Source organism: Humulus lupulus, chromosome 4, assembly GCF_963169125.1.
Source record: "Humulus lupulus chromosome 4, drHumLupu1.1, whole genome shotgun sequence".
Classification (NCBI taxonomy): Eukaryota; Viridiplantae; Streptophyta; class Magnoliopsida; order Rosales; family Cannabaceae; genus Humulus; species Humulus lupulus.
This window is the reverse complement of record NC_084796.1, coordinates 38,749,417-38,765,981: the sequence shown is the minus strand read 5'-3', so window position 1 is coordinate 38,765,981 and position 16,565 is coordinate 38,749,417. Positions and strand designations below refer to the sequence as shown.

At 38.9% G+C, this 16,565-nt stretch overlaps 1 non-coding gene across 1 annotated transcript; it reads right to left on the bottom strand.

Moving 5' to 3' along the window:
- Positions 1-1,815: 1,815 nt before the first annotated feature.
- LOC133833466 (small nucleolar RNA R71) lies at positions 1,816-1,922 on the bottom strand. The gene has a single exon (XR_009892844.1). It is a non-coding gene; the product is annotated as a small nucleolar RNA R71 (small nucleolar RNA).
- Between the last annotated feature and the right edge of the window lie 14,643 nt (positions 1,923-16,565).

Sequence of the window (16,565 nt, the reverse complement as noted above, 5' to 3'; positions counted from 1 at the left end):
TTGGGAGCAACGGGATTTGGAAGACGTTAATTATGATTAACGGGATAGGTGGGAAATGACAATTATACCCTTGGGTGGCTTTGATAATTAGAATGGCCCTAGGGGCATTTTGGTCATTTTGACCATTAGATATGCTTATGTTTAGTAGGCTGTAGAAGGACTAAGGAAAAACAGTGTTGTGTTCTTTCTCTCTCTCGATCATCCTTCTCAATCTATTTCCATTGGATTTTTGTAGCAAACTAGAGGATAAAATTGGAGGATTTAAGGCTTGAAAGTTTAGGTTAGTGATCAGCAGCTGAAAGGGGTTCAATCCACAGTTCAGGTAAGGTTTTCAGCTTGAAATTTTAAGGTTTTACTCTAGTTTTTTAAAGTGGTTTGTAAGTTTGACGGTTTGATTTTGGAGTTGTTTATTGGTGATGTTTCAAGTGGTATAAAGCTTGGATTTTGATGTTAGAGTTGTGATAATGTTGTATTAGGGTTTGGTTGTGATATTGGAGATTTATTTGATGAGTTTTGGCTGAGTTAGAATTGAGGAAAATGTCGGGGAGCTGGGTTCGTGGGGACAAGTCGCAACTTGAATGAACCCCAGAGCTTCCCCTGGGCTCTTACTGGCAGTCGCGCCACGACACTCAGGGTCAAGTTGTGGCCCACCCTTGTTACCTAGACAGGGGGCTCTCTATCATGGAGGCGCGCCGCGGCCCCTAGGGGCAGGTCGCGGCCCGCCCGTCATCTTTGTGCCAGGTTGGGTTTAGTTTTAGGAGTGGGTTTTGAATTTAAAGGCTCGGGATCGAATCTACTAACCGTTTTAGTAGGATTTGAGGTCCCGGGAGCTGGGTTTTAGTTCTTGAACCTTTTATTACATATTTTATTGATGTTGTTTTATATTTGGTTATAATTAGGAGACCGCTAAGGGACCTAAGGATATGATCGTTCTTTATATATTTTACACTCGAACCTGAGGTAAGAAAACTGCATTGTATTTATGAGGCATGTTGAGTGCTCTATATATAGACATTGGTGAAAACTTCATTTTAGGGTCATTTTAGAAAGTGTTTTTGTGGTAATCTTGAGTGTTTATGTGTGTTTTGTACAAGATTACGCTTGCGTTTGTCTTTGTTGTAGGTTGGGTGATGAATCATGAGAAAAAATACAAAAATATGCTAAATGGTGGAAAAATGAGGCTTTTGGCGGTTATTGGAAAAAATGAGGTGGAAAAATATGCTAAATGCTTCAAGGACGGGTTTTGATGAAGAGATGAGCTGAAGGATCAAATCAGAGAAAAATTTAATTAAAGTCGTGACTTGGACTTTAGAGTCATGACTTGAGGGGAAGTCAGAGACGTATATGTTGTTGGAAAGAATTAGTGTCGCGACTTGGGCTTACAAGTCACGACTCAAGAGGAAACAGAGGCTAAGCTCATGAGAATAATAGACACGGGCCGCGACTTGCATAAGCTGAGTCGCGGCGCCTGAAGCTTTTATACGAGAAGAAAAGGGCCAAAAATAGACACGGGCCGCGACCTAGAAAAGACCAAGTCGCGGCCCACACAAGGAAAAATTCATAAATTTGTATTTTTTTTATTATAAATTCGTGTTGAAGGTTTAATTAGAGGATGAGGTTAGTTTTTAATTACGTTTTTTAGAGAATAATAGTAGTTCTTAGGTTAAATATTATGCAGTTTCATATTTTTAAGCAAATTCACTAAAAGAAAGAGCTAAGAGTTGGTTTAATTCATTATAAGCAAATTCTATACTTACTTGGGAAGATTTGGCTCAAAAGTTTCTTGGCAGATATTTTCCTCCTGCTAAGTCAGCCAGAATAAGAGGAGAGATTAACAATTTCCATCAATTGGATGGGGAGTCTTTGTATGATGCATGGGAACGATTTAAGGAATTACAAAGAAAATGCCCACATCATGGAATAGAGAAGTGGTTGTTAGTACATACTTTTTATAAGGGTTTGGGGGGAAATACAATGACAGTTATAGATGCAGCATCTGGCGAAGCATTTATGAGAAAAAGCGCTAATGAGGCATATGAGTTGTTGGAGAGATGGCTATGAATAATTATAACTGCCCTACTAAGCGAGAGAATAAGAAAGTAGCGGGAGTCTTAGAAGTCGATCCAATTGCCCTCTTAACCGCTCAAGTAGCATCTCTAACCAAACAACTACAACAAATTAATCTCGTTGCACAAGCAATGCAAGTACAGAATGTCATGAGTTGTGAGATTTATGGAGGACCTCATTCTTATGAACAATGCTCGAGCATAACTAGTTGCTCAACTGATGTAAATAATATGCCCTTGGAATAGGCAAAGGTTATAGGTAATTTTTCAAGACCTGCACCCAACACTTACTCAAATTCCTATACACCTGCTTGGAAAAATAATCCTAATCTATCTTGGAAGAATAAGCAAGGGTTACAACCACAATATCCACATTATCCACCTCAAGAACCCCCTCATCAATTGACTTATGGAAAATATTATGATCCATCAACCACCACATCCTTCAACAGAACTTGAAATAAAGCCCGAAGTACTGAACGAGTACATGACTGAAACCAGGGCATCCATCAGAAGTTTGGAAACACAAATAGGTCAATTGGCTCAATTGTTTTCTAGTAGACAACAAGGAAATTTGCCTAGTTCCACAGCGGTAAATCCTACAGAACAGTGTAATGCAATATCCTTGAGGAATGGGGCTGGGTTTGAAGGACCTACAATAGATGACAAGAAGAAGAAGAAGACAACGGATAAGCAAGTTACAAGTCCAATTCAAGAGGAGGTTACTGAAGACCTTCCAAAACCAGAAAAACCAAAATACTCTGAGCCTATGCCAAAAATACCATATCCTCAACGGTTTCAAAAGGCTAATCTGGACAAACAATTTTCTAAATTTTTGGATATCTTTAGAAAACTACACATTAACATCCCTTTTGTAGAGGCATTAGAACAAATTCCAAGTTATGTAAAGTTAATGAAAGAAATTTTTTCAAGAAAGCATAAATTAGAGGATTATGAGACAGTGCATTAATTGAAGAGTGCAGCACAATCCTGCAGAAGAAACTACCTCCAAAGCTTAAAGATCCTGGTAGTTTCAATATCCCATGTTCTATAGAGGGTATTGTAGAAACAAAGGCATTATGTGATTTAGGGGCTAGTGTGAATTTGATGTCTCTATCAAACTTTCAGAAGCTGAATTTGGGAGAAGCTCAGCCAAATACAGTGTCTTTGCAGATGGCAGATAGGTTTGTTAATCATCCTCTTGGAGTGATTGAGGATGTATTGGTAAAAGTGGGTAAATTCATCTTTCCTGCGGACTTTATTATTTTTGATATGGAGGAAGATGAAATTTTTTAAATAATACTTGGAAGACCATTCTTGGTGATAGGTAGGGCTTTAATTGATGTACAAAAGGGTGAGTTAAAGCTGCGAGTGCAAAAAGAGGAAGTAATATTTAAAGTTTTTGCAGCTATAGAAATTCCAACTTGTTGTAGAGTTGAAGTGGTAAACCAAGAAGGTAATAAGATGGAAGCCTCTAAGAAAAGCTCCATTGTTAAAACCGGAATGCAAAAGGGGCATAACTGGTTAAAAAATACTTTAATGAAAGGATTCGAATGTTATATAAGCGAGGGAAAGTTCCGATATTTTCTAATCACAAGAAGCGAGGGCCAATTCATGATACTGTGGCTCTAAAGGATGTGAGGGGAGGACTTGATTTGTGCTGAATATAAAAGAAAAAAAGCGCCAACTAAATGACGTTAACGACAACGCTATGGGAGGCATTCCTAGCTTTTATTTAAGTTTTTGTTTTGATTTTTAATTAGTGGATAATTTTATTTAATTTTATTTTGGATTTTGTACAGTTTAGTATTTTTTATTTTATTTTTATTTTAGTATGATGGTTGTAAAAATCGTGAAAAAATGAGTTTTTCAATTAATCATTGGGCCAAGTCGCGACATTACACAAGTCAAAGAGCATTAAAAAATGAAGAGGAGGAGAGTCGCGACTTGCCCACATTGAGTCGCGACCCTAGGCAAAAACAAAGCAATTTTTTTCTGGAATTTGGGGTGGGTCGCGACTTGAGAAGCTGAGTTGTGACACTTGGATGCGCATTTGTTGAGAAATTTAGAGGCGGGCCACGACTTGCCCAAGCTGGGTCGCAGTGCGCCTGTGTCAAAAAGGTTAAAGAGGGCTTAAACTCGTGTTTCCTGAACCTTTTGCTCATTTTCTCAAATTGTCTCTTCCAAATCACATTTCCTTGAAGAAAACCTCTACATTTTTCCCTATCTTCCCTCTATTTCAAATATTCTTCATCTAATTTTCTCATTTCTACTTCCATAGTTCCTATTGATTTCTTCCATTATTATTGCTAACCTTAATTTGTGTTCTATTAGTGTTTGGTAAGAGATTGATGGAGGATCAAAGGGGCAGATTTTTCACCTTGCAAGGATTGTATGTTTTTCTTGTTAAAGCTTTCAATTGAGTTGCATTTATATTATGAGATTGCCTTGGAGTGTTTGGACTGTTTGTTGGTTTATTGGGTGATAATTTTGGGAGAATTTAGTAAGGAAATTTCAGAATTTTAAGGGAAGTGCTTTCGAAATTTTTGTGGCTATTTTTTTTTTTTTTTAAAATTGTAAAGGTATGGAGCCAAGGAAACAACCCATTAGGGCAACTTCTTCAAAGAATACTAATTTCCCTTCCTCATCTCGTTCCAAACAATCCCAACCCCAACCAAATCCGCCAGCACCTCAGCCTATTTTAGAATATGATCTCACACGTTTTATTAATAAGGATGCCCATTATATATATCAAAGGTTATCCCAAAGGCCAGATATTCAAGAGTAGGGTATGGACATTAAAGAAGAATTATTTTCTAATGACACCTATCATATTATTAGGAATGAAATTTTGCGCCAAGGTTGGCAATTATTTGTGGATGAAAAGATGCCAATAGCCAATTGTTCCTTGGTTTATGAATTTTATGCTAATTTTCCTAGGGCTGTAAATAGAAAAGTGTTTGTTAGGGGTCTTTCAGTTGAATGTGCTATTGAGAATATTGATGCTTTATTTAATGTCCCTACATTAACTCAGGAAGAGGATGAGTTTTATCAGTTCGCATATAATAGTGAGGTAAATTGGATTGAGGCGGCTCAGACCTTAGGAATTCCTGGTGCTTCATTTGTTATACAGAATGGGGAGCCCAAACATTTAAAAAGATACCAAAAATGAATGTCGTAGCTAAAGCTTGGACTCTTTTAGTGAGTGCAAGGGTATGCCAAACACCCATTTGTCTGAAGTGGGTACTGATAGGTGTCTTTTGGTATATGCCATTATGACAAGGCTTTCCATTAATATTGGGCGAGTTATTCGCTAGAGCATTAGGGATTTAGGTCGAATGACTACTACTGCTGGGTTGGGACATGGCTCCATGATTACTGGTCTATGTGACATTTGTGAGGTGTCGAAATATCCTAGTGATATTTTTAGGAGGGCTATGGGGGTTATTTCTCGGGCTACAGTAAGTAAATTTAATGCCCCAACTTTAGAGCCACCTGTACCAGTACCCAGAAATGTAAGAGTTGGTAGGGAAGGAGAAGCAGCTGAGGAGCCTATACCATCCAATGATCCAACAGATGGAGTAAGGGCAGATGAGGAGGAGAGAACAGAAGCATACCCTCAATATTTGGCAATTGAGGCTCCACCAGATCCGCATTTGGCTAGATTAGATTACATTATTCGACAGAACCATCACACGCATAATTATTTGGGCGAGCTTCATGATTTCCGTAGAGCTCAAGTTTATCGGCAGAATGAGATGATTTACCAATGGTCGAACCAAGAGGCGGACCGGCAGTATTTTCCTTATCCACCGTCTTGGCATCCATTTCCAGACCCACCACCATTCTGAGATGAATCACGCCAAGTAAGTTTCCTTTTCTTTACTTATTTTTAAACATTGGGGACAATGTTTAGTTTAAGTTTAGGGGAGGGAGTTTAGTTTTCTGTTAATATTGTTTAATGTGTTTTATTATGTTAGTGTTTAGAGTGTGTTTAGTTTTGTATCAACATGAATGAAAATTGACAACAATTGCCAATGAGAATAAAATGAATTTTATGAGTATAATTCAAAGAAAATGAAATCTGAAAAAATCTGTGTGCTTGATTAAACACTCCGTTAGTACATTTTAGTTTAGATAACATTTGTTGAATATTTTATCATGATGTTAAATTTATATTTTTTATATTGATTATGCTTGCTGAAATTGGTTAGTGGAATGATTAATGAGAAGTGAAAATTATTTTCAACAATTCTAGAACTTGCTTACTTGTTATTTGAGGCGAAATAATATATCATGTATGCTTAGGAATCTGATTTAGGCCATCATTTGGATCGTTTGAGCTTTTCTTGCCAACCTTAAATTACTTAAACCTTTGGTTACTTTTTTTTTAACCTAATTTTGTATCCTTTTTGTTCTAAAATCATCATTTAAGCCTAATAATTGCCATTGGTTATATCTGTTCCTAATATACTATGAGCATATGATTGAGAAATGGTGATTGGGAGTGATGTATAATGGGATTTTATCATGATGTGAAAGAAAAAAATATCTAGAGAGAATATATATTGAAATATGTGCTTATAGTAAAGTGAGCTTAAAAATTCATCTTTCATCTACCTTTACCTAAGTTATCGTTACATGCCTATAAAATTCGTATTGATTCTGATGCATAGCATGATTTATATTAATGGAGAGGAGCAAGTAAGTGAGCTTATAGAATTATTAGGTTTGAATGGATCGATTGGAAATAAATTTGGTGAGCATAATTGATTTCAAATTGATTTATTTTATAATCATGATTTGATAATTCAAAATGTTAGTAGACTAAGGTGTGTTGATGGAGTGTTTTTATCAAAATTCTAGATTGAATAAATGTTGAGTAGTTTTGAAATATTATATGATTTTGAGGCATAATTGTTGTTGTTGGTAGAAGTTCATGTTGTTAGAGTCTAGGTTTGTTTTGAGTCTTTTGTTCGGGGGCGAACAAAGAGTAAATTTAGGGGAGTTTGATAACTTCATTTTGGGGTCATTTTAGAAAGTGTTTTTGTGGTAATCTTGAGTGTTTATGTGTGTTTTGTACAAGATTACGCTTGCGTTTGTCTTTATTGTAGGTTGGTGTGATGAATCTTGAGAAAAAATACAAAAAGAAGCTAAATGGTGGGAAAACGAGGCTTTTGCCGGTTATTGGACTAAAAATGATATCAAGGATGCTTCAAGGACAGGTTTTGATGAAGTGATGAGCTGAAGGATCAAATCTGAGAAAAATTTAATTAAAGTCACAACTTGGACTTTAGAGTCGTGACTTGAGGGGAAGTTAGAGACGTATATGTTGCTAGAAAGAATTAGTGTCGCGGCTTGGGCTTACAAGTTGCGACTCAAGAGGAAATAGAGGCTAAGCTCAGGAGAAGATTAGACACGGGCTGCGACTTGCTATTAAGCTGAGTCGTGGCGCTTGAAGCTTTTATACGAGAAGAAAAGGGCCAAAAATAGACACGAGCCGCGACCCAGAAAAGGCCAAGTCGCGGTCCGCACAAGGAAAAATTCATAAACTTGTATTTTTTTACTATAAATTCGTGTTGAAGTTCTAATAAGACGATGAGGTCTGTTTTTAATTATTTTTTTTAGAGACTAATAGTAGTTCTTAGGTTAAATATTCTACAGTTTCATATTTTTATTTCTTCAAGTTTGTGAATTTTGTGTTTATGAATAATTATTTGGTTGACTTAGTCATGTCTAATATAAACTAAACAATTTTTATCTACGGTTTAATGTAGTCACTTGGATTTCTATCTCATTGAATTATGATATTCTTTTGATTTTTCTTCTCTATTCTAATCTATATAATGTGTGTTTAATGCTAGTAAATACTTGATCACTATTTGCTTGATTTAATGATTTTGATTCAAAGTTCGAAAGATGAGAACTGAATATGCTATTATTATGTAGACATAGGTTGCATATTCGACGAAAGTACATGTATGACTTGTGTAGTAATTAAGGTTTCTATACTTAATGCCTTCTATATGTTTAAGCTTATCACAGAGATGTAGAAAACCTTCATATAGGCTGAGATCTTATATCTTGAAAAAGAATAGGAATCGATTTATGTTAACCTGCTATTAGAATAGAAAGAAAGAAGTCTAGAGTTGATTAATACAATTTGTATAATGAAAAGGTTATGAAATTAACACCCTAGGTCTTTTTCATAGTGATTTAACTCTTTTAGTTGTTTTCTTGTTTAAAGTATTTTCATATTTAAAATTAAATTTAAAAGTCAAATTCTTAGTTGCCAGATTGAAATTTAAAGAACAATTAGTGGTACTTGTAAGATAGTCTTCGAGGGAACGATACTTTACTTATCATTTATTACTTGAATCGATTGTGTGCACTTGCGTATATATATTTTCACGGTCAATTGGTTGCATTGTAAATGCCTGGCAGGGTTGGTTACTTGTGAATGGTACTGACTTATTAGTCAGAAATGGCAATGGTGTTTAGTACTGGTTGGGAAGCTCTGACTCATCAGTCATTATCGGCAATAGTACTGAGCGCTGGTCGTATGGAATTTACTTATGAGTCAAAGAGCGGCATTAGCATTCTGACCGCAGGTCAAAATGATTAGATTTAATCAACATGAGCATTAAATGCTTGAATGACCTATTGGTCGAAGAAAACTGAAGCGCTTGGCTAGTTACTCAGAGACAAGGCCAAAAAGATTCAGGTGACTTGATAGTCACATGGCTTAGGGTGCAGGCCCTCAGAGAGACTCATTAGTCATCTATTCAGGGCGCAGGACCCCAGAATGACTCATTAGTCATCTATTCAGGGCGCAGGACCCTAGAATGACCCATTAGTCATCTATTCAGGATGCCTCATTAGTCATCTATTCAGGGTGCAGGACCCTAGAATGACCCATTAGTCATCTATTCAGGATGCCTCATTAGTCATCTATTCAGGGCGCAGGACCCTAGAATGACCCATTAGTCATCTATTCAGGGCGCAGGACCCCAAGATGCCTCATTTGTCATCTATTCAGGGCGCAGGACCCTAGAATGACCCATTAGTCTTCTATTCAGGATGCCTCATTAGTCATTTATTCAGGGCGCAGGACCCCAAGATGCCTCATTTGTCATCTGTTCAGGGAGCAGGACCCCAGGATTTACTTGCTAGTCATCACTGGATTGGGGCTCAAGCCCCAAATTGATTTCATGATCGTTTATTTATATTGTATACATGTAGTAATAAGTTTTCTTGATGAGACTTGGCTCACGAGTGCTATGTGGTGAAGGTAAGGTAAAAGAAAAGCTTACCCAGCCTTGAGTGGGGAGCTTAGGTGGCGATGTGTACATATGCATTCGCTTGACCACCACGACCAAGGTGTTTCTCAGAGGAACTGGGGTTTAACCCTGTGTTTACCGCTTAGGTCAACGGATTATAACTTTTGAACTGTAATGAGCATTTTGGATTGTAAATAACTTTGTAAACACTTTTATGGGATCCCATGTACAGTTTAATGTTTTAAATAAAATATATCCATTCATTTTGACTTAGAATTTCACCCTAGCCCATTAACAACACTTAGATGCACGTTTATGACTTAATTAATTGTTTAGCGAGTTGAACACTATTTACAGTACATAGTGTGACGGTCTTAGCTAACCAGGGCGTTACATTGCTCCTTGACGTTTAACATTTTGATGTCCCGATCGTGATGTAGGGTCTGACATATCTCTCCCTTGCCTTACCACTGTCATCAGATATATGTGGTCCCCCACAGATAGTTAGTGATGTATCGGCAACAGGAGCTGGCTGCAGAGGAGGTAAGCGTTAGCGCACAGGTTCCTGCTCATTGCCTCCGTATGTCTCCTGCTAGGAATTTCCCCCTGCTCGTACATATCTCCTCAAATGTCCTTGTCAAATAAGGAAGTCGATCTCATCCTTAATCTGGTTGCACTCAATTGTATCATGGCCATAGTCGTTGTGAAAATGATAAAACTCAGTTCGCCATGGCCAGGTTGGATATGTCATTCCTGATCGGGGCTGGTTGTCTAAGGGAAATTGTGGTATGACTGGCCTGATACACTTCGTCTCGGCTATCAACTAGGGCAATGTAATTGGTGAACCTCGACTCGTATCTTTTCTGTTTAGGGTGCTTGTTATATGATGCTGTTGGTTCAAAATTTTCCTTTTTTCCTCCATTATTATTGTTACCTTTGTTGTTTCCATTGGGTTTACCAGACTCGCCGGTGGCTTTGGTCGAGTCTTCCTTCTTACCCTGGTCGGCCCTTGGAGACTTCCCTTCATTGGCTATAGACTCCATTTTTCCACAGGCTACTCCAAAGGGGAGATTGGTGTTGCACTCTAGCTGTGATAGCCATCATATTTCCCTCGTCTCCAACAATTTTGGCTCGAGCAACAGCTCGCATGAACCATTGTATATACTCTTTAAGATTTTCTCATTCCTTCTATCAAAAGTCGACCAGTTGATTAGCCTCTGTTGGATGTATTCGACCAGCATAAAACTGTCTGTAAAACTCCTTCACAAACATCTCCCATGAAACTAGGTTGGTCGGTGAAAATTTGCAGTACCACTCCTGAGTAGAGTCAAACAAAGTGGTAGGAAAAATCATGCATCTTCGAACACCATCTGGATGTCCATTTGTTTTTCAAATTTATTTACGTGAGATACCGGATCTTCTCTACTAGTGAAGTTGGGCAGAACTGACATTTTGAATTTGCTTAGGATTTCTGCCACAACAATTTTGTTGACGAATGGGGTGCCATTTCTTCAATCATACTCTATGTGGGACATTTTATTCCTGACCAGTTGTTGTACGACTTGATTCAAGACATCCATCTGAGTTAGCAATGGATGACTTTGATATGATCCTAGGGATGGATTGGTTATCGAAGTATGGGGTGATGATTGACTGCAAGCGCAGGATGGTGCCTTTTGAACCGGAAGGGGAGGTACCCTTTGTATTTGTGGGGATTGTAAGTGGACCGCGAGTACCTATGATTTTAGCACTGAAGGCTAGAGACCTAATGCAAGAAGGTTGCATAGGATTCCTAGCAAACATTTGGATACTTCTAGAGTTGTTTAGGTTTGACCAGATGAGACCAGATTAGTATGTGAGTTTCCTGCTTTGTTCCCTCCAGATTTACCAGGGTTGCCACCACACTGAGAGATCATAGAAATGGAGTTTTGCGAATTCTCCCCAGAACTGGAAGGTCATTTCTAGATTTTTGAACATATTCGCGGGTTCAATGTGACTATTGTAACTTCGGCCAACACACAAGATGAGACTTTACCACCGTAGGGCAGCTTTTTGCAAAAAGATGGGGGGGGGGGGGACTCAGTAAGATGTCGGAGAAACAAAATATACGAGATCACAAACATAGATTGCTCATGGCTAAATATGAATTGAGATGAAAAAAAGCTTTATAAAGCCTTTTGTAAAGATCCCGATCTTCCTAGTGATATGCGGGACAAACAACGTTATAAGTTGTCCAAGTTGCCAATAAATAGTTTCTTTGCACGAGTAAGAAACCGATGTATTTTCACGGAATGAGGGCGCCCTCATTCTGTATATGAGTTCTTTCGTGTTCGTCATAGAGTTAGAGCCAGGGGTGGAGCCAGTATCTAGGACACCTTATAGAATGGCTCCACCAGAGTTAAAGGAACTGAAGATTTAGTTGTAGGAGTTACTGGATTTGGGATTCATTAGACCGAGTTTTTCATCGTGGGGTGCTCCAGTGTTGTTCGTCAAGAAGAAGGATGGATCCTTATGGATGTGTATTAACTACATAGAGTTGAACAAGTTGACCATCAAGATATAGTATCCACTGCCTAGGATTGACGACTTATTTGACCAACTATAGGGGAAGACAGAGTTCTCAAAGATTGACCTTTAGTCAGGCTACCACCAGTTAAGAATTAAAGAGGAGGACATACCAAAGACCGCATTCCATTCGAGATATGGACACTATGAATTCTTGGCTATGTCCTTTGGATTAACCAATGCCCCAGCAACCTTCATGGACTTGATGAATAGGGTCTTCAAGGATTATTTGGAAAACTTTGTGATCGTATTTATTGATGACATACTGGTGTATTCTCAGTCAAAGGCAAAGCATGAGCAATGTCTTCGCTTGGTACTACAACAGTTGAAAGGGCACAAGTTATATACTAAGTTTAGCAAGAGTGAGTTTTGGCTACCCCAAGTAACATTTATGAGCCATATCATCGGTAAGGAGGGGATTCTGGTGTACCCAAGTAAGATTGAGGCAGGGAGAGATTGGCCTAGGTCGAGCAGTATGCCAGAAATTAGGATATTTTTGTGATTGGCATGGTACTATCGGTGGTTCGTCGAGGGATTTTCAATAATAGCCACACCATTAACTGAACTGACGCGTAAAAAAACTAAGTATGTGTGGACAGACAGGTGTGAGAACAGTTTCAAGGAGTTAAAGGGGCGACTAATCACCGCTCTAGTATTAAGACTTTCTATTTCAGAGATGAGTTTGCTGAGGTACAAAGGTCAGATTTTCATTCCGATGAATTCCAGTATCCGACAAGAGATCTTAGATGAGTCTCATACCACTCCCTATTCTTTACATCTAAAACGAAGAAGATGTACAAAGATTTAAGAACTTTTTATTGGTGGCCAGGAATGAAGAAGGATGTGGTGGATTATGTGGCCAGGTGTTTGACCTGTCAACAATAAAAGGCTGAACATCAGAGGCCAGCTGTAATGCCCCAAAATCCCTAATGAGGTTTAATGGTTGGATGAGAAGGCCGGGAGGGCCCTAATTGATTTATTATGCCATTAAATGATTATATGCATGTTTATGTGAATTATATTATTATATGATGTTAAAGGCATGCATGTGGGTCCACATTTTATTATAAGGGCATTTTGGTAATTTGGCCCGTTGAGGGCATAATTGTGTATTTTCATGCATGTTGGTGAATTATTGATGAGGCGACATTATAATTTGGATTTGTTTGAGCTTTTCGGCATGAGACAATCTTTGAGTGCAAGTTAGCGGTTTGGTCATAACGAGGTTGATTTCGGGGCTCGGGGTGAGTCTCGGGGTAATTTGGTGATTAGATAATTACCGAGAATGAAAGGGTAATGGGATATGATTTATTAGCATTTGAGAATATTGGGAATAACGGGAATTTGAGGGTGTTAATTATGATTAAAGAGATAGGTGGGAAAGGACGGTTTTACCCTTGGTAGCCTTTAGAGGGATTTAAATGACGTAGGGGCAATATTGTCTTTTTACCTAAGGGATATATGTGAACTAAGATGAATGTAGAAACTTAACCAAAACAGAGTATGTTTTCTTCTTCTCGTGAGCACCATTTTTCCTTCTTATTTCTTTGGATTTTTGAGCTCCATCTGAGGAATCAAGGTAGGGAAGTGAGTCTTGAGGGCTTAGGGTTGTGTTCCACCATTGAAGAGGGTTCTATACCGAGCTTGAGGTAAGTTTTTAACCATTAAAACTCTGGTTTTGCACTGTTTTTCTATTAGATTTTAGCTGAGATCTTCAAGTGGATAGTTAGGGATTCAATGAGGTTTTTGGCAAAGATTGACTAGATTTTGATGCCTAGGACTTGTATATATGGTTTTGGGGTTCTTTTGTGAGTTTGGCTAAAGTTTAGAATCAATTCATGAAGGTTGGAAATGGAGAAGTCGAAGGAGGGAAGAATCAGGGCTGAAAGCCCTGGTTGTAGCGCTACAGGGCCCAGGTATGGGCGCTACATCACTAGCCAAGAGTCATTCAACTCTGCTTGTAGCGCTGGGGCGCTAGGGGGGCAGCGCTACCCTACTTTTCCAGATTTCTATTTTAGGCACTTTTGAGGGTTTTTGGCTCGGTGTTTCAATTCCTAAGGCTCGAGATCGAATCTACTCACTATTTGGGTACGATTCGAGGTCTCGGGGAGAGAGGTTTAGGTTAAGAACCTTTCATTGCTCATTTTCATTGATTGAGGTTATATTTGGTTATCACTAGGTGACCGCTAAGGAATCAAAGGAATAGATCGTTCTCAAGGGTCGTTCTTCTATTATTTCTCGCTCGAACCAAAGGTAAGAAAATTGCACCCCATATGTGACATGCATGGTTATTAATGAGGCATGTTGAGTGATGTATATGTGGACATTGATTGCATATCAAATGCTTAGAAAAACTTGCTTACTTGTGAATGGCACTGACTCATTAGTCAGAATCGGCAATGGCGTCAGTATTAACTGTGAAGTTGTGACTCATTAGTCAAGTTCAGCAGTAGTACTAAGCACTGGTCGTATAGTATTGGCTTATGAGTCTAGAACAGTATTAGCGTGTTTAACGCAAGCCAAAAAGATTAGATCTAATAGACATAAACCTTATCGTCATGAGTATGAAATGCTTGACCGACCTTAAGTTCGATGAAAAATAAAAGCGCTTGTCTAGTCTAATGGCTAGTTACTTAGAGCTAGGGCCAAAAGGCCCAGATGACTGCATCGTCACATTGCTAAGGGTGCGGAGCCCAAGTTAGTGACTTACTCATCATTCACTCATCTGGTTTATGTTAGTGACTTACTCATCAGTCACTCATCTGATTAGGGCTACACGCCCTAGCATGATTATTAGAATCTCGATATTATCTGATTAGGGCTACAAGCCCCAGTATGGTTACCAGAACCTTGAAGTGATATTCACTCATTTGTTTAGGGCTATAAGCTCTGTATGATCATCATTTGATATTATATACATGCAGTAATGAGTTTTATTGTTGAGCCTTAGCTCACGAGTGCTATGTGGTGCAGGTAAAGGGAAAGAAAAGCTCACCCAGCCTTGAGTGGAGAGCTTAGGTGGTGATGTGTACATATGCGGTCGCTTGACCACCATGGCCAACGTGTTTCTCAGAGAAAGTCTCCCCCCGAACCCCCTCCATTACCTTTGTGAAAGTGTTGTGGAGGAACAACAAAGTGGAAGAGGTGACTTGGGAGCTTGAGACAGATATGCGGGATTGGTATCCCGAGTTATTCAGGTAATTTCGAGGATGAAATTTGTGTAAGAAGGGGACAGTTGTAGCATCTCAAATTTTCTAATAAACCTTAGGGACTTGATTAGCATGTCGAGAGGGAAATAATTGATTTAATTATGCTAATATGTGAATTAAATGATTATATGATTAGAAATGCATGTGTTAGGTGAATTAAATATGCATGTGGGCCCCATTTGGTTATTAGGGGCATGTTTGTAATTTTATCCTGTTGAGGGCATAAATGTGATATATGTGTATATTGTGATTGATACCACGAGTGAGTGGTGATATATTTTTGAAGCACAATCCGAGACAGTCCTAGGGAGCAGATTAGCTAAATAGTCAGAATAGGGTTGAATACCAGGCTCGGGAAAAGCCTAGGGGTATTCTGGGAATATATTATGTGTTTGGGAATTACCGGGTAATGGGTGGTAATGTAACAATTATTTGGGCATGCCAGGATTAAATGGGGATTTATTGGAATACTCGAGGACCTAGCGGGATGTGGCAAATGACGGAATTGCCCTTGGTGGCATTAAAGGATTGAGGATAGGCTTAAGGGCATTTTAGACATTTTGGGACTTAGTCAGCTGGGGTTACACTTAGCCACTGCACCATTCTAGAAACTAGAAGGAAGCAAAAAAATCAATCCCTCTAGCTCTCTTTCTCGGTTCCTCCTCTCCTTCTCTTGAGGACTTAACAAATTTTAGAAATTCTAGAGGTTGAGGCTTTGAATTTGAGGCTGAAGCTTTGGGAATCTGAAGATTGTGGCAACTGGAGTTAGCTCAGGGCGAGATCAACACGAAGTGAAGGATTAGAACAAGTCTTTTATAGTTTTTTTTTTCTGTTTATGTTAAAGTTTTTAGGGTTGGAAACTAGGGTGATTGGATTTGGGTTGTAATGGGGTTTTGATAAATTTCTTTGAGGTTATGTGCTGCTCTGAGCATAATATAAGAGATTTAGGGCTTAATTCTGGCATTAGCATAAGGTTGGATAGAATTGTAAGAGATTTAAAAGTTAAAAAATTGTGGTATTTCTGGGTATAGAGGCTCGAGTCGCAACCCTGTTCATCAGGTGTCACGGCCCACTTGAACATTTAAGCCAGGGGGCCTCAGAAAATTGCCCAGGCGTTGTGTCGCGGCACAAGATCTGGAGCCCCGCAGCCCGTGTCCTTCAGTGGAGGTGGGTTTTGCCTCTGACTAGGGCGTGCCGTGGCCCTTAAGGGGCTGAGCCGTGACTCAAATGTGAAATGTTGGCTATTTGAGGGTCTTATGCTCGGGAACCCAAATGTTAAGGCTCGGGAAGGGTTCTATTTCCCAGTTTAGTAGAATCCAAGGTCCCGGAGGCTAGATTAATATTGTGAAGTTATTTATTTGTTTATGGCTTGACGAATGGTTTTTATGAATGCGTTGTGACTTGGTTTTCAACAAGGCTCGGGTTAGAGGACTATGCTCGAGATC